Source organism: Schistocerca gregaria, chromosome 2, assembly GCF_023897955.1.
Source record: "Schistocerca gregaria isolate iqSchGreg1 chromosome 2, iqSchGreg1.2, whole genome shotgun sequence".
Classification (NCBI taxonomy): Eukaryota; Metazoa; Arthropoda; class Insecta; order Orthoptera; family Acrididae; genus Schistocerca; species Schistocerca gregaria.
In genome coordinates, this window is record NC_064921.1 from 372,079,585 (window position 1) to 372,100,107 (window position 20,523).

Here is a 20,523-nt window from a genome sequence, read left to right on the forward strand (position 1 = left end):
AGTAGATAGGATAATTAATGAAAGATACTGAATCAAAGTAGGAGGAAAAGAAACTTGTGGCATAATGAGACTAAAGAAGAGGTATGTTGCTAGGACTTATGCTGAGGCATAGGAAAATAGTTAATTTCAGTCTTTGGACTGAAGATCACAGCAACAGAGACAAAGGCATTTGTAAGGGGTTTCCTTTAATTCAGTCAATATTAAATATTGTTTTCATAAGTTCATATACATTGAAATGTCAATTAACAGTAAGAAAAATACATATTAGTCACTCTTTTACTCAGTTCAACTATATTGATGAAAAGTGCACACAGTCTGAAATGCTACCAGTGTTTCAAATGCTGTTTAAGGATTTGTCCAAAATCATGAGCACAGACATTAGTAATGAATCAAGCCTTGCAGCCATTTGCTTCCTTCCATGAAAGTACATGTAAAATTTAAGCCAAAATCCTCCTCAAAAGGCATGCAATGTTGTAAGCATACTTACCTCAATAGTTTACCTGATATGAATAACTGGAGAACAGTGCACTTAATATTAAACTGCATCTACTGATGTTGACATTTATCACTCCAGTTATTGTGTAACTTCAAATGAAAGTGATACCCACTGTGGTCCTTTTGGCATTGAGGCATGCCTGTATTTGTGGTGGCATACTATCCACAAGTTCATCAAGGCACTGTTGGCCCAGGTTGTCCCACTCCTCAATGGTGATTCGGCATAGATCCCTCTGAGTGGTTGGTGGGTCATGTTGTCCATAAGCAGCCCTTTTCAATCCATGCCAGGCATGTTCAACAGGGTTCATGTCTGAAGAACATGCTGCCCACTCTAGTCGAGCGATGCCATTATTCTGAAGGAAGTCATTCACAAGATGTGCACAATGGGGGTGCGGCTTTAGTTTATGAGGACGAATGCCTTGCCAATATGCTGCCAATATGGTTGCACTATCTGATGGAGGATGGCATTCTCATACCATACAGCCATTATAGAACCTTCCATGACCACCAGCGGCATATGTCGTCCCCACATAATGCCACCCCAAAACAGCAGGGAACTTCCACCTTGCTTCACTTCCTGGACAGTGTGTCAAAGATATTCAGCCTGACCGGGTTGCTTCCAAATACATCTCATATAATTGTCTGGTTGAAGGCATATGCAACACTCATCGGTGAAGAGAACGTGATGCCAATCCTGAGTGGTTCATTTGGCATGTTGTTGGGCCGATATGCAGTGGGCTGCATGGTGTAGTGGCTGCAAAGATGGACCTCGCCATCAAAGTCAGGAGTGAAGTTGTGAATCATGCAACCTATTGCGCACAGTCTGAGTCATAACGCAACATCCTGTGGCTGCACGAAAAGCATTATTCAACATGGTGGCATTGCTGTCAGGGTTCCTCCGAGCCATAATCTGTAGGTAGCGATCGTCCACTGCAGTAGTAACTCTTGGCAACCTGAGTGAGGCATGTCATCGACAGCTCCTGTCTCTCTGTATCTCCTCCATGTCCAAACAACATCGCTTAGGTTCACTCCAAGGTGCCTGGACACATCCCTTGTTAACAGCCCTTCCTGGCATGAAGAAACAATGCGGACATGATCAAACTGCGGCATTGACCATCAAGGCATGGTTGAGCTGCAGACAACACAAGCTATGTACCTCCTTCCTTGTGGAATGACTGGAACTGATTGGCTGTCGGACCTCTCCATCTAACAGGCATTGCTCATCCATGCTTCTTTACAACTATGGGAGGTGTTAATGGCTCTCTGAACAGTCAAAGGGACTGTGTCTTTGATACAGTCTCCACAGTCATCATCTGTCTTCAGGAGTTCTGGGAACTGGGGTGATGCAAAATTTGTTTTGATGTTTGTATATGCACACCAACTAATCACAAAGCTTCAATTGATCAATCAATATAGTGATAATGTTCCTACCATTTGACTGTGACATCAACAAAAAAAAAAAAACTGCATGCAGTGTAACTGCTGTGAGAAGTGACTATGAGAACCTCCAAATGGAGATAGTTCTGGATACTTACGTATCTCCACAAAAAAAGGATAATTTGGTTACAGCAAGAGCAAGGAGTGACAAAATAAGAATGATTTTCTGTTCACACATCTAAATATTGGAAATTAAAATGAAACATAAGGTAGATCAAAATTAATGTACCTTCCCATATCATGTTAGTGTGCACACAATGCTAGAAGTTAAGAAACTAGTAGTCCCAAAATCCTACATCAGACTTTTTGACAATGTTCATTCTGGTAGTGACATTGTAAGTTAATGACAAGTTAATAAAATAGAAAGAAACTTCCACATGGGAAAAATATATTAAAAACAAAGATTCCAAGACTTACCAAGCGGGAAAGTGCCGGTAGACAGGCACAATAAAATAACACACAAACACACACAAACAAAATTTTGAGCTTTCGCAAACGGCGGCTGCTTCGTCAGGAAAGAGGGAAGGAAAAGGAAAGATGAAAGGATGTGGGTTTTAAGGGAGAGGGTAAGCAATCATTCCAATCCCGGGAGTGGAAAGACTTACCTTAGGGGGAAAAAAGGATAGGTATATACTCGCGCGCACACACACACACACACACACATATCCATCCGTGTGTGTCCTGACACATAATACCTTTGAAATGATCCAGGTACATACTGACTTCTGGAATGTAGTCAGAAACATCCGAAGGCAATAGCATCTCCCATTTACATGCTCACACAGCCACAGTCTGCAGACCTGTGTTCACAATCATAGAGCCAAGTGAAAAATTCATAATGATGAGTGCATACTTCTATATTGCATAAATTATGACTTGCCAAAGTAGTGAGAGTTTCTTGTTACTATAGTTGTTAAACTAATTGAATCAACTATGTACTCATGTACTTCTCAAATTTTTGGACGTATGCATTTCAGATGCTGCAATTTCTTTGATGTCATGTTAAAAGCAATACATTAAGCACTGATCTGAAAAAGTATTATTGTTTTGTTAAAACAATTTATTATACTAAAACATGTTTTTATGATTATTATCATTAAAATTGTAGAAACTTCAGGCTTGTTAAAAGTGGAAGTAATGGATATATACTTTTTTGGGGGGAGGGGGAGCAGAGGAGCCAATAAGGTAATGTGGTATGTGTTGTCCTTACAACACAACTGAAACCTGGATCTGTGCCTGCTGCATGTAGCACATATAATTTGCTGCTGACGAAGTAACCCTTGCCATTTAACTACATCACAGCCAAATGTAAACTGTGGCAACACCACTGAACATTCAACGCATTCATCAGATGACTGAGAATGACCAAAGGAATCATTTGTGAGCCTTGAGAGATTACTTATTTTCTATTTCAGTGAGCATGGGAAACTGCATTTTGAAAAATTCAGTGTTCACTGGGAACAAGAGAATCTAACCATTCATTCATTCACCCTGTTCTATAAATCTCAACATGAAGAAAGGCCTTTAGGTCTGTAGAATGAGTCAAGTTATATATTACAACAGGTAGAAACAGTTACTGCTGGCTACTTCTATAAAGTGTACTAACAACATATGATTAGTGCTGTTCTACTTACACTGACAATTATAGTAATTACTTCTAGATAACTTTATGTAAATACATAGGAGAGAAATAGCTACTTTCCAAAATCCAATTGCTTTTCCTATGCTAATTATATGCTGTTTTCATCTATCACTTATATAAAAGTTTTTATATAACTTTACAAAGGTATCTAGGTATTGAAAAATTTAGCTTCCATCTGAATACAAATATTAGTTATGCGAAATTTTATATTCCTGAGTCCAAGTTTTCATTAAATTGTAGAAGTGGGTAATGATGTGTTTTTGTACTTTGCATTTGAATATTCGGGGATCTTCAATTCCCTGCCTAGTCTCCACCAACAACCTGTTACAGACTTGTGCACCAGAATATAAAACTGGATTCCGAACCCTTGAGAGGGACATGTACTCTAGAGGAATTTATTTCTACTCCTGGTATTGTGGTTGTGAATTTTTGAGTTTGTTGATCAGGGAATGTGCGTACTGGAATGTAACTATAAGAATCCCCAGGTCCCTGAAGAGGCATCTGCAATATGTTTTATTATCAGCTTCACACAATGTTCTTACTGCACACTTCTGTAGACTAACCTTAGCTGTAATGTGCCAGAAGATTATACCTTAGGACCAACAGGACAGAACTGAATTAAAGTATGCAAAATGTGATAGTAATCTTGTCTGCAGATCAGCGCAATGATAAGGCTTTCTCAGTACGGTGCATGCAGGAATGAGCCTTATCATTAGTGTGTGCACATGCTACCGTCATCTCACCTTATAATACATATGGATTCACAGGAACTTCCAATACGGATATTTATCCTGTGTATAACCATTTATCTCTACTTATAGTACCCGTAAGTTGTTTTAATTCGTTCAGAATTACATAATATGAGTTTTACAAATATTAAGGCTTCACCTGTTCCCTGTGAACCTGGTTAAGCCTGTTCATTATCCTTCTGAGCATGTCTGCCATGAGTGAATGTGTTTTGGTCCTTCATTAATATACATTATAGTTTCTGATGAGCCCTCCAACATTCCAAATAAATCATTTATGTAGACCAAGAACAGGAGTGGGCCAAGCACTGAACACAACTATATTTAATTTTATTCCTGTCCATTCATTTGCTAATGTGATCCTCTGGTTTCTAATGTTAAGATATCAGTCCAGCCATGTAAGAGGGCAATATTTAATGTCCTATCATTTTAGTTTCCCTAGCAGAATTTCATGATTATATTATCAAAGACCTTGGTAAGATCACAAAAAAGATGAAAAGGCTAATGTTTATTTTTTACTTCTACTAGAACTGAGTTCATAAGATCATATATTGCCTTCTCAGTAGGGAAGCCCTTATGGAAGCCAAACTGAGCTGCTGTTAAAAGGCTCTTCTCAGAAAACTACTTTCTAAAAACTTTTCAAGGAGGCAGCAAGGATGGAAATTGGTCCATAGTTAGAGGTCACGTTGATATCTTCATCTCAAGCCAGCACAAAATTTTATTACTTTTGGGGTGAGGAGCCTGATGTACCCTCCCAGATACAGGGTGTTACAAAAAGGTACGGCCAAACTTTCAGGAAACATTCCTCATACACAAAGAAAGAAAATATGTTATGTGGACATGTGTCCAGAAACGCTTACTTTCCATGTTAGAGCTCATTTTATTACTTCTCTTCACATCATATTAATCATGGAATGGAAACACACAGCAATAGAACGTACCAGCATAACTTCGAATACTTTGTTACAGGAAATGTTCAAAATGTCCTCCGTTAGCAAGCATACATGCATCCATCCTCTGTCGCATGGAATCCCTGATGCGCTGATGCAGCCCTGGAGAATGGCGTATTGTATCACAGCTGTCGACAATAAGAGCACGAAGAGTCTCTACATTTGGTACCGGGGTTGCGTAGACAAGAGCTTTCAAATGCTCCCATTAATGAAAGTCAAGAGGGTTGAGGTCAGGAGAGCGTGGAGACCACGGAATTGGTCTGCCTCTACCAACCCATAGGTCAATGAATCTGTTGTTGAGAGGCGTACGAACACTTCGACTGAAATGTGCAGGAGCTCCACCGTGCATGAACCACATGTTCTGTCGTACTTGTAAAGGCACATGTTCTAGCAGCACAGGTAGAGTATCACGTGTGAAATCGTGATAACGTGCTCCATTAAGCATAGGTGGAAGAACATGGGGCCCAATCAAGACATCACCAACAATGCCTGCCCAAACGTTCACAGAAAATCTGTGTTGATGACGTGATTGCACAATTGCATGCAGATTCTCGTCAGCCCACACGTGTTGATTGTGAAAATTTACAATTTGATCACGTCGGAATGAAGCCTCGTCTGTAAAGAGAACATTTGCACTGAAATGAGGATTAACACATTGTTGGATGAACCATTTGCAAAAGTGTACCTGTGGAGGCCAATCAGCTGCTGATAGTGCCTGCACAAGCTGTACATGGCACGGAAACAACTGGTTCTCCCGTAGCACTTTCCATACAGTGACGTGGTCAATGTTACCTCGTACAGCAGCAACTTCTCAGACGCTGACATTGGGGTTATTGTCAACTGCACGAAGAATTGCCTCGTCCATTGCAGGTGTCCTTGTCATTCTAGGTCTTCCCCAGTAATGAGTCAAAGGCTGGAATGTTCCGTGCTCCCTAAGACGCCGATCAATTGCTTCGAATGTCTTCCTGTCGGGACACCTCCGTTCTGGAAATCTGTCTCAATATAAACGTACCGTGCCACGGCTATTGCCCCGTGCTAATCCGTACAGCAAATGGGCATCTGCCAACTCCGCATTTGTAAACATTACACTGACTGCAAAACCACGTTAGTGAAGAACACTAATCTGTTGATGCTACGTACTCATGTGCTTGATGCTAGTACTGTAGAGTAATGAGTCACATATCAACACAAGCACCGAAGTCAACATTACCTTCCTTCAATTGGGCCAACTGGCAGTGAATCGAGGAAGTACAGTACATACTGACGAAACTAAAATGAGCTCTAACATGGAAATTAAGCATTTCCAGACACATGTCCACATAATATCTTTTCTTTATTTGTGTGTGAGGAATGTTTCCTGAAAGTTTGGCCATACCTTTTTGTAACACCCTGTATAGTAAAATATGTAGTCAACCAGTGTTATTAATTAAAATCTTCACATACAATCACATTCGTGTCATTTCTATGAAGTCTTATCAGTATCCTATCTCATTGCTTACTGAAGTTTAAAACATTTTCTGATGGGGACATACAGACAGTCTGGACTCCTACTGTGTATGCTGCCAGATTTATTACAGAAGCGTAACACCCATAGAGCAATACATTCAGTGGTCTATGGCCTGGGATTTTATTCCACCTCTGGTATTTAGCCACTCTCCCCTCATATTACACCAACAGTAATGTAATAATAATTTACATCCATCTTAGTGGATCTGTTCAACTTCTGTGACTTTCAGATGATGTTTTATCAAGCATAGCAAACCTTCCAAAATGGTTTTGGTTTTTCAGTGACATACATAGATATAAGGAGCTCATTTTTCTTACTGAACAAGCATCTTGCATGTTAATGGAAAAGTCTAAATGCATTATGATTGTTACCATTTGTACTGTGCAATTTGCCATTTGTTCTTTCTACACTGATTGTTGCAACTGTCCCTAGTTATCTGGCAGCTTTACCTTTAATAAAAATTTGCCCTAAAGTGACCCAACCAGTATACTGGAAATTACAGTGGCTGGCAAACAGTGTTCTGCTGACACTGAACACTTCTGGAAATCAGCTGTGAAAATATACTACTGGAAAAATTCATATGTAGATGATGCCATGCCTAGTGCTACCACATGAAGAGTCTGGTATACTCTCCAAACCATAATATAAAATGTATTCTAAAAATACTATTAATTTGAGGAAAATTACACAAATCATGTTAAGACAGGAGTACGTATTACTTTTAACATACTTAAAATAATCAGCTTCCTGTCTTATTTTCTACAGAATTCTTTAAATGATTTCATACGTCAGTCATCTGTCATTTTCACTTATTTTTCCCACTATCATATGATTCTGATCCTGGATCATTTTCAAGTATTTAAAACATAAGCATCATATACAGGAAGTATTAGCATCAGTTAATAATTAAACACAAAGAATGTCAAATCTCAAGATATGTACAGTGGTACATTATGCCGTACAGGTTCCTGCTCCTGTGCTCATCACTGTTGTGCATATTACTATATTTATTTGTCATAAATTTGGAAATATTTGCTACATTATTATGGGAGCTTATCAATATTAATCAGTTGTTGCAAGAACCTTATGCTAAGTACACACAGCCATACAATATTTGTGTATTCAGCATATATAGATGGTGCTATTCTGTCATACAGATTTAAAATCTTGTCACCCAAGCTCACATATGCATATTTTCACACCATGATAAAAGGCTGTAAATTTTCTAGACAATTTTACTACAGTACTATTACAAAATGTTGCTGACATGAAACATAAATCATGGTAGTCTTATTTTAATGTTCATTCTTTTTTCATTACATGGCTATAAAAGCACAGTTTTAAACATTTATATGCTTGAATGATAGATTGTATAGCTATCTTGAGAACTGACATACTTCTTGTTTAATTCTAACTGATGCAAATACATTGCTATTTGAAATCAATTAAGATTATACATAAATTATAGAATGAAACACTGACTTTTGAGTTACTTTATTCCTGAAGAGTGTAAATGACTAAAGGAGGCTATCTAACATGACGCCCATGTTTGCTGCACTCTCTTAACAAACTCTTTACTGACCCATTCATTGCTGATAGGCAGCTATTTGTAGTACCCTCATACTAAGAAGTTTCGCTGACAGGAAGCAGTGGCATGCTCAGTCGATTGACACAATGCTGCATCGATCTGACATTCCCACATGTCCACATAATGTGTGGGATGGTTTCAGGTCATCTGTGTTGTCAGCCCCATACCTTTGAGACCCTAGGTCCTTTGAGACACTAGGTGGATCACTGTGTCCCAAAATGCCTTGGCATTGTGGTGTGCTGTCCACACTGCAATGATAGACTGAAATGGACTGTGTGTCAAAACCATCATAGACAAACTGGAACTTGCTCTGTAACTACTACTGTAACTGATACTGAAACTTTCATGTGAGGAGCTTCATCCCTTCAATATCTGAATAACAATCACAGTATTACACACCTTATAGCAGTCGGTACATTTACAAATTTTCAATGGAAAATTAAATGTTCATATAATTCTTTGTATGTTTACATATTCTGTATGAAAAATGAAAAATCTGGGATGATAATTTTTGTTAGACATTATGTATTTCTACACAAAAAGTTGAGAACTTCCTGTTTTAAATAATGAAATACCAATATTAGTTTTATAGACAAAATAATTTTAGGTTTCAGTTGCTTTTCTTTACAGATAATCTACAACTAATGCAATAATAGTATGACTAATGCAATACACAGAAATGTTTCCAAAGTCATGTTTATGGTCATAAACACATGAACTATTTTTATATCAAATAAGCAACCACCACGTTTTACATTGTTTTCTAGAAAGTTCCATGGTAAAAAAATTTTCTGGAAGATTGTATTAAATAATTAGACTGACATTGAAATGAATAAATAGACTGAGTTGAAACAAGTTTATTTGAATTATTTATTTCTACATTTTCATTATTTAGTATATGACATGAAGTGATGAACTGTGTTGCCTACAAGTCATTAAATTATTTTAAAAGCTCTTAAATAGCATGTAAAATTGTGAAAGTAAGAGATGTGAACACACAAAACAGATAAACATAATAAAAATATTACATGTTGAATACTCATAGTTGTGGTTACTGTATAGTTCAATTGAAAAGTGCATCACCTGCGAGTACTTCAACATGGATCTGGTATCAGGTAAATCATCACATAGCCCTCCTAACTTTGCAGTTGTATCTCAGGGGCAACACATTTGGCACACCCCTCTGTGGTCACCTCAATCTGTTGAGTAAATCCGGAAGCTCTGCAGTGACACGTTCAACAGAATGCTTCATCAAGCAGCTTCTCATATTGCAACAAAATTATCACAGTGGACCTCAAGAACCAGAGGATGAAAGCATGACTTGAACATTTAGCACACAGCATGACTTTATGGAAAACACATTGTCAGGTTTAACTTTTAACCATAACACTACAAGCTGGTCTTAATGGTGTGGAGCAGTTTTTAACCAGAAAAGAGATTACTAATAACAATCTCAGATAAGTTTCTTATGACTGTTCTGGGGCATTCAGAGTGTTGTGTTGGTGAAGTCTTTACCAATCAGGATGACTTCTAATGGAAAAAAAAACAGGCTGAAGCACTAGTCAAATTATTTCTATTCTTCATGACAAACATCAACATAGGGTGGCTATTCGATAACTAAATACTCCCCATGTTATGACTTTCATTAACAACAAGACTGGACATTTCTGTTGGTAGATACTCGAGCACCTACCATATTGCCTGACCTTGTACCATGGGACATCCGTCAGATTATCAAGTAGCAAAAAGCTTTGAGTGATTGACACCATCAGTGATACTTGTAGATTTCATCACTTGTATGGTGTCTAGTTCAATTGAGCACCACATCACCTACCCCCACATGGATCTGCCTTCATGTATATCATTAAGTAGCTCTCCTAACTTAGCAGTTATATCACAGGGACAACACATCAGGCACACCCCTGTGTGATCCCCCCAACCTATTATGCCTCTATAGTAAGAGTTGTTTGTTCTCTTTGTTAAGCATTTTTTATCTTTAAGATACAATTTTATGAAAGAAAATTGTACACCAAAGAATCCTAAGTTATCCATTTTAGCAATAAGGATGTAACTTTACTGTAATGTGATAGACTAACATAATTGCATGTTGTCAGTCCACAACAAGTGTCATCTGCTCTTTGGCTAGGCCTGTAGTTGTGCTGTGATGATTTAGAAACTTTGGTTAATGAGTGTCAGATAACTCATGTTTTCTTGTGTATTCATAGTACTGGTCTATAATGATGGGCACACAGGAATAACCTCTTGTATCTTTCTCACATAGCAGTGTACTGTGAAGAGCTTTGTCATTTATTCCAGAAGTGATTCTGCATCAACAGAACATGCATCTGTAGAACTTCGGAGGTTTGAAGGGAATCAAGTGGCAACAGATTTTGAGTTATTCCATTTGGCAGGGATGCAGAGAACCAGTTTTGATTTCCAGCCTGGTAACAGCCATCTCATAAATATTCATCGTGGGTTATATTTCACGAAGAGTACAAAAAATGTCATCACCACCCATGAAAGAGCTTATTGAGGAGGAACTGCTTTGTTAGTTGGTTAATAGTGAAATCATGAGCTGTCAACTTATAACTGAGGAGGTTTGTGTGTCCTATAATACAGCAAATTGCAAGCATTCACACAACTGTTGTGCCTTGATAAGAAGAGCCAATTCACTAATCGCTTGCATCCTTAACCTCGCTTGACACTTACGACCTGCCCTGAAAGGAACACATTTGGTTCAGAGCTTTTCTGTAACTCCTGTGAGTAAAAGCTCCATGCAATTTCTGCACCATCACTTAAGATGTTAAGTTCTTGATTTATGTGCTACCCTTTGGAAACAAAATATCTCCATTGACCAGTTTGGTACATAGGACTTGTCAAATGCAATTTTCGTTTCAAAATATGTACCAAACCACCTATGTTGATCTTCTGCTTGCATGGATCCACAATCTTAATACAATTGTATAATGTATTTAGAAGCCCTTTACCATGAACATCAATAGGTCTAATCTTCATTGCATGATGGGTGGTACAATTATACTCGTCAATGATTTGCCATAGACGGTTTAGTCTTTTGTATGATTCTTGATTATTAAATTGCGTCCATATAGGGTTTTTGAGTGTCCTGTTCAACCACTCAGCAATACTAGCTTTCAAATGAGAGACTTTTGAGTTATGGTTTATTCCTTACTGTTTCATTATCACTCTGAAATTCCTATTGTAAAAGTCCCTCCCTTACTCAGTTTGAAGGTTGTGCATACACCAATTCATTTCAGTCTGCAGCAATTATTCAGAAACCTCCACTACCTCCTTCCTGTCTTGATCTTCACAGATAGAGCCCAAGTGAATTTAGAATATGTATCTATTACCATTACTTAAAACCTTTATTTGATCATGAATGTTTTCACATATTAATGAGATCAGCCTGCCTTAAATCATCCAGACTTTTTATTATCATATGTCTGTCTGGGAATGTTTTCCATGCTAGCCTGTGGAGCTCATGAACAGCCATCTTCATAATTACGCAGTAATGTATCTTTCACAAAGCTCTGAGATGGCTGATGTGCTTTTGTTTGTGTGATCCTTCTTTCCTGCAGTAGGTGATGCTGTAAGTAGTCATAATTAACAGAGAAAGCAACAGGCTTCATCAAGCCTGGGGCAACACTGTCTCAAGTAATGAAGTACATTCATTTGGAGGAAACTGGTAAGTTATTATTGGAGGATTATGTCGTACTATTTGGTGGCTCAAATGATGTGTACTGGAATGAAACTTCGGTAGCCTGTCAAGAAAAAAAGAAGTGCTTGGGTTATCTGGTACACACAAAGTGTGAACAAAGAGGTCAGCACTGCAAATGAACAGCTCTCGAAACATATGCAGTCAGTTGGCAAATGTGAATGTTCTGGACATCAATAGTACTGGCCAAAGGTTCCATACCACACATTACCTCCATTTGAATGGCCTTGGGAAAAAGTTCATAGCTCAAAAAATAGTCAAAACAATCACATGTAATTCTCTCATGCCAGATGCAAGAGAACTCATAAAAAAAATATATCTCCCACTGAAAAAAAAGAGAATATTGACTGTTTGCCACCATAGCATATTCTTGTTGAAGTTAAAACTCAAAGAAAGCTCCCCCCATAGACAGATTAAACTGAAATCAATTTGTTGTGGAAGGGAGGAGTGGAGAACAGCTGGCATCAGAATATAATGTGCTAAGAAGAGAGACCTGTATATAAAACAAAGTGTTAGTAGAAATCTAGCAATGAAATTAGACTACAAAAAAATGCTGTAAAATTCTAACATGTGTAATCAGGAAGGCCAAACAAATTCATTATGCTGAAAAAATCAGCAAGTCAAACAGTAAAGTAAAAACCATATGGAAAATCATAAAAAAAGTGAGACAAATATGAAAATAAGTCTGAACAAGCAGGGACTCCACAGTCATTGGTGGTGGATTAGACAGGAATAATCAAAGAGAATAGAAGCTTTCAAAATGTGGTGCTACAGAATGATGCTGAAGATTAGATGGGTAGATCACATAACTAATGAGGAAGTACTGAATAGAATTGGGGAGAAGAGAAATTTGTGGTATAACTTGATTAGAAGAAGGGATAGATTGACAGGGCACATTCTGAGGCATAAAGGGATCACCAATTTAGTATTGGAGGGCAGTGTGGAGGGTAAAAATTGTAGAGGGAGACCAAGAAATGAATACACTAAACAGATTCAGAAGGATGCAGGTTGCAGTAGGTACTGGGAGATGAAGAATCTTGCACAGGATACAGTAGTGTAGATAGCTGCATCAAACCAGTCTCTGGACTGAAGACCACAAAAACAACAATCAAAAAGTTGCAGCCTCTGAATTTAATAACTTTTTTCTCATTGCAGCTGAAAGAACAGTGAACCATAATAAACAGTCCCCCACAGAAGACACAGAGCTACTAAATCACATGCAAATCACACCAAATACAGGACTTAATTTCAAAAACACAACTCCTAAAGAAATTTTAAAAAATCATGAAATTATTTAAAAGCTCTGGATCTTCTGGATATGATGGAAAATCAAATATGATACTAAAATCATGTGCACACTTAAGCAGTCACATATTATGCTATTTATGTTACCAGTCAACGAAAAATAGGACATTTCAAGACAGACTGAACTATTCAATAGTGATGCCCATCCAAAAAAGTGTTCTCAATGGTGCTTGAAAGAGTAGTTTATTATAGGATTTATGGCCATATGACACTAAATGGCTTACTGACATCTACACAGTCTGGCTTTTGTAAGGGATTTTTCCACAGAGAGAGCTATATTTAGTCTAACAGGTGAAACTCTAGGTGAATTAAATCTCAGTAGGTACCCAGTGGGGATCTTTTGTGACCTTCCTAAAGCTTGCCAACTTCTAGATCATAACACGTTGCTAAAAAAACTTCCACATTATGGCATCAAAGACAAATCTTTGACAAGGCTAGAATCTCATGTACATGGCAGGAAGCAAAGAATTGTTTCAATGGTGGCAGGTGTAACAGTAAACTCAGACTAGGGAAATTTAAAATACAGAGTCCTCTAAGGCTTGATGATTGGCACTGTGTTTCCTGATCTACCTCAATGATCCATCATTTACACTTAATGACAGAGCAAAAATAGTCATAAATTTTTCATAAACTAACATTATACAGTTTCTTTGAGTAAATAAAAAACTCCGGGTTACTGAAATGAAGATCAACAACCAAAAAATTTATGAAAACACACATACAAATTTCTTAGGCATCCAGACATACAACCAGCTAAGATAGACAGCCCAAATTGACCAGATGGTCAAAAAATTCAGCATTGCATGTTTCGCCCTGAGAACTATTTCTCACCCTGTTAACAGAGAAAAATTGATTTTTCATATTTTGCATATTTTCATTCTGTGAGCTCCTATGGAATTATCTTCTGGGGAAATGCTACAGGGGTTGAAAGAGTCTTCGAGCTACAAAAACAAGCAGTGAGGCTGATATATAGGGTCTCTAACAGAGTCTCTCTAAGGCTCTCAGGATATTTACTGTTACAAATCAATACATATACTCTTTGATGATGTTTGTAGCCAGCAACAAGGAATTATTCCAGAAAAACTGTAATATTCACAAGCATAACACAAAACAGAGGAAAAATTTCCACTTAGGATCTGCAACTCTGATAAAAGTCCATAGGGAAGTAACTGAGTCAGTAATAAAAGTATATAACAAACTTCCCATCAGTATACAAAAGGAAATTGATAACATAGAGTTATTCAAAAGGAAACTGAAAATATTTGTCAGAGAACAAACTTATTACAAAATGAATGAATTCCTAGAGTAATAAGAGATCTTTTTGAGTAAAAATACAGGAAAGCAAATCTTTATTTCATGAAGACAAAATTGTGTACTTTTAACATAAATTGTAAAGATAAAATGTAAATTTATTTACACCATAGATTAAAATGTATACTACCATTTATTCTACACTATTAATTATTTAGTTGAAGTTACTCATGTGATGAAGATAAAAATATTGTATTTTAATGTAAATCATAATGTCAAAATGTAAATTTCATTATTTATTTGTGGCAATGGAATAAAAATGTGTACCTCAATTCATTCTGCTATTTAAAGCATTCATTTGAACTTATATCAGTAAAATGCAGGTTGTAATATTGTCCACAATCTATCATACATAGAAAATAAGTATTTGTATGATATATAAAATGCTCACATAATTTTAAATTATTTCATTTTACTTGTCCTATAGTACTAATATATTCTTCATACAGTATGTAATCAACAGGACCAAATAAAAAATTAAATCAAATCATTCTGATTTCATTCAAGTCAGTGTAGTATATATATACTCCAGAGGTAGATTGTTTGGTCATTTATGCTGAACTTCAGCCTCTTTGCCTGCACTATGTGCTGCTGCCAACGTTAGTGTACTCACATTCCAGTATTTGTGAGTCATTGTGGCTTTTATTTGTCCTTTCAAGGTCTTACCCTTCCAAATGCATAACACTTCACCATATGCATACTTTCAAAAATACTTTGTGACATTCAAAGTTTTTATGAGTATTAGCTCTACCAAACCAGATGTTCTTTCAAATTTCTTATTCCCAACTCATACTGCTTTCTCAGTTAAATGTATCGGGGGGATTACCTGACACTGTATGTTCTGTCTAACTCAGCATTACTGTGACAGTTAATGAATTTAGTAACAGCATATACTCCCTCTTCTTCTCCTTCCTCCTTCTGGTTTAAATATTTCTGAAAGTGACCGATCTTGTTGTAACTACCATAATTTTAACAATTCTAATTCCTGTAGAATAGCCCTCTTGCACTTCTATAACTACATGCTAACTTTGTGGACAACTTACTGAGACTACTGGTGGTCATGAGAGTCAAGTGCTCTGCTATCATCTTGATATATTCATGCATGTAAGTTAGTTCTGTGCTGACTCCTTCAATTTTCTCATTGACGTATAATGTACAATGCTTCATTGTAGCATTCAACACCTCACCACCCCCTCAGTAAGACTTTCCAGTTCCATTAATTTAGCACTGGCTGTTTCTAATTTTCTGCCAATGTGTAGGTGGATGTTTTCTGCATCCTGTGAGTGAGTGTACAACACTTGTACAAGTCTTTCGAGTTGACGCCACTTCAGCGACTTGTGTGTCAATGGGAACGAGATGATGATGAAAACACAACACCCAGTCACTGAGCAGAGGAAATCTCTGACCCAGCTGGGAATCAAACCCGGGTCTTTTGGCATGATATTCCATCATGCTGACCACTCAGCTACTGGCTCTGGCTACAGTATACTGAAACATTAACAATTTGGAACACTGCCATTTATGTGGAATCTCTTCAAATTCAATTTCCTAGTTATGTGCAACAACAAAGCCATATTCCAAGTTATTCCAGCAGTTCCCATATATTGGCTGCCAAAGCTTATAGGTGACACTGTAGTGGGTGGTGGTGGGATCACTCACAGAAAAATTCCTGTAGTAGTTGGTGTTAGAGCTGCAACCTGTTTAGACTGAAGTCAGCTGACAGGTATATCTGCTTAAAGGAAGTCCTTCTAACTAAGGTCTCACCTTCAGAGGACATCATGTTTCCAAGTAGAGAAGGAATTAGCATATTTCATCAAAATATAAGAGGTGTTAGAGATAAAGTTAGTGAACTGCTTATAGATGTTGACTCTGAAATTACTGGTATATTGGAGCACCACTTGACAAATAAGAGGCTTCTTTTACCAGGATACAGATTACAAGGCTGTTTCTTAAGGAGCTTCTTGCGGGGTGGGGGAGTGGCCATGTACAGAAAAAACAGTATTCCATTTGAATCCATAGACGTATCAGGGAACAGCACTGAACAGATATTTGAATGTTGTGCAGGGGCAGTTGAATTTAGTAAAACTAAACTTCTAATTGTTGTTGTTCATAGGTTACGTAACCCTGACTTCAAAGCATTTCTGCTCAGGCTAGAGAGGGTTCTTGTTTCACTTTATAGGGATTAACAGAAATTTGTTATATGTGGTGATTTCAATATAAATTTTGTGTAGGATGGTGCAAGAAAAAGGACCTTGGTAGATCTCCTAAATTCATATGATGTAATGCATACTGTGTTTTTTCCAACTAGGGTACAGAGGAACAGCAGCACAGTCATAGACAATATTTTTATTCATTCTTCGTTACTAGATGGGCATCTTGTTAGTAAAAGTCAGTTAGAAGCAAAAATATTTGTATTACTGATAAATCAGATATATGAACAGTATTTAACAGACAGTAATGCACAAATTTTAACACTAAACGGCTTTTGTACTCAAACAAATGTCACATATCATTACAAACTATGTAGTAAAGTTATTTTAACAGCAATAGAGAATTTTTTAAACCTCATAAAGGAACAAGAGCAGCAGGATGTTTATAGTGCAGATAACATAGATGACAAATATAATGCTTTCCTTAACACATTACTCATGCTCTTTGAGAGTTGCTTTCCATTAGAACATTTAAACCGCGTTATAGCAGTAAAAGGCAGCCCAAGTGGCTGGCTAGTGGGTTAAGGATATCTTGTAGAAAACATTGAGAACTATATTAAAAATGTTAGAAGTAGTCATAATCAAGCTACAGTAGCCCATTACAAATGGTATCGTAAGATGCTTAAAAATGTTATTAGCAAGGCAAAGAGTATGTGGTATGCAAACAGAGTAGCTAATTCAGAGGATAAAATTAAAACCATGTGGTCAGTTGTGAAGGAAGTGTCTGGTCAGCAGCACAAGGTCGATGATATAAAGTCAGTTCAAAGCAAAAATATTTATGTTACTGATAAATCAGATATATGTACAGTATTTAACAATCATTTTCTGAACACTGCTGGAGAATTAAATAAAAACTTAGTTTCCACTGGGAATCATACAACTCCCTTGGCAAATGCCTTTCCGAGATTTATGTCTGAAATACTCCTCTGTTATAATGACAAGGGGGAGACTGAGTTGATAAGTAAATCGTTGAAGACTAAGGACTCTCATGGATAGGATGGAGTGCCTAACAGAAAATCGAAGTAGCGTGCTGCGCATGTTAGCCCTGTATTTAGCCATATTTGTAATTTTTCCTTTAGGAATGGGTGGTTTCCTACACGGTTAAAGTACTCAGTAGCAAAGCTAGTTTATAAAAAGGGAGAAATGGATAATGTGGACGATTTTAGACCTATTTCTATGTCATCAGTGTTTGCTAAAGTTATTGAAAAGGCTGTGTATGTAAGGATAAGTGATCATTTTATACTACATAATTTGCTATCAAATGTACAGTTTGGCTTTAGAAGTTATTTAACAACTCAAAATACTATATTCTCTTTTCTCTGTGAGACACTGGATGGGTTAAACAAAAAGTTTCATATGCCAGTCATTTTTTTTTTTTTAAATTTAACTAAGGCGTTTGATTGTGTTGATCACAAAATACTGCTTCAGAAGTTGGACCATTACGGAATACAGGGAGTATCTCATAATTGCTTCACCTCTTACTTTAACAGCAGACAGCAAAAGGTCATTATTCACAATGTTGAGAATGGCTGTGATGTGGGGTCTGAGTGGCGTACAGTCAAGTGGAGGGGGGGGGGGGGGGGGTATTTGCCCCAGGGATAAGTGTTGGGGCCACTCCTGTCCCCTATTTATTATTGATGTAAATGATATGCCCTCTAGTATTTCGGGTAATTCTAAACTATTTCTGTTTCCTGATGACACTAGCTTGGTGGTAAAGGATGTGTGTGCAACATTGGCTCGGTTTCTAATAGTGCAGTTCATGACATGAGTTCATGGGTTGTAGAAAATAAACTAATGCTAAATCTCAGTAAGACTCAGTTTTTACAGTTTCTAACACACAATTCAACAAAACCTGACGTTTTAATTTCACAGAATGAGCATATGATTAGTGAAATTGAACAGTTCAAATTTCTAGGTGTTGAGATAGATAGTAAGCTGTCATGGAAAGCCCGCATTCAGGAACTTGTTCAAAGACTTAATGCTGCCATTTTCACTGTTGGGATGGTATCTGAAGCTAGTGATCGTTCGACACAAAAATAAGTCTACTTTGCTTATTTTCATTCGCTTATGTCATATGGTATTATAGTTTGTGTAACTCTTCCCATTATAAAAGGATATTTTTTTCTCATAAACAGGTGGTTCGGGTAATAAGTGGTGTAAGTTCACGAGCCTCTTGTCGACCCTTGTTCACAATTCTGGGTATTTGACATTGGCCTCTCAATATATATATATTCCTTACTGTCATTTCTTGTTAACAACATTAGCTTATTCCCAAGAATAAGCAGCTTTTACTCAGTTAATACTCGGCAAAAATCAAACCTTCATTTCGATCACATTTCCTTAACTCTTGTGTAGAAAGATGTGCAGTATATTGCTGCATACATTTTCAGTAAGCTACCACAAGAGTTCAAAAATCTTATTAATAGTCCACACACTTTCAAACTGAAACTGAAGAGTTTCCTCATGAGTCACTCCTTCTACTCTGTCAAGGAGTTCCTTTTAAAATTAAGCTGATTTTTGTTGTACTGTTGATTGCATTTACTTAAACTTATGGCTTGACTCTTTTTGGATTCATAAAAATTTTACTTTTATCTGTTATTGCTTTTATGTTGTAACTTCATGTACTGGCACATTCCATGACCTAGGAGATTTGTTCCTCAGTTTGATTCTATGGAACTTGATGTGTAGATAAATAAATAAACATGTCAGGTCCTACATGTGCTTGAAAAATGTGCTTTAAATTCAGACTGTCCTGTTTGAAAGCAATAAAAAAGTTTGCATGACCCAGCCGAATTGCTTCGGGATGCTTGATTATATCTGGCTCAAATGAAATGTATTGACTCGCACATGGTGGCCAAGGCAAAAATGTCCCTAAATCTCACACTTATTTTCCACTGCAGCATCATCAAATATGACTTTGCTTTCCTTTTCAAGGCAGCGGAATATCACTGCTTTTGCTGAATATCTGGTATGTTACTCCCTCAATGCCAAGCACAATCTCCTGTAATAGCTGATATTTTGGCTAAAGCAGGGATTTTGAAAAAAACATATACATGCTCAAAAGGACTCTCTCAGGATGTGCTAACAGTGTTAGAAAAAGATTAGTCTTCCCGCAGTCTGAAGATCTGACAGTTAAAGCACGTATGTTACAGGGAAATAATAACACATTCCTCTTCGTCTTCTGGTTGCAGCATCATTTCTTACTATAGGACACTTGCCTTGAGGTTGTTTCATCCACACAGTCATGATGGGAACTGTTCACTTAAATTAGGATGCAGTGTGTTTTAGAGGGAAACAGATAACACACATGGAGTTCTTAAACTTTATAAATTCTTACATATAGCTGGATATAGAAACAAACTTAAATAAGATCATAATTCTGCACCCACATCTGGTAAAGCTGAATCATACGAGGGTTGTTTTTTAAGTAAGGGCCGTTCGCACGTATAGTCCCGTAGTTCGCGCGGACACCGCAACAAGCCACCGCGCCACTTACCGGCATCCTTCCCATTCACACTGATGCAAGTTGGAGCTCTGTAGCTGACATGTACGCATCGCTGTGCTACTTTATAATGTTTACGATTACTGAATCGCCTGCC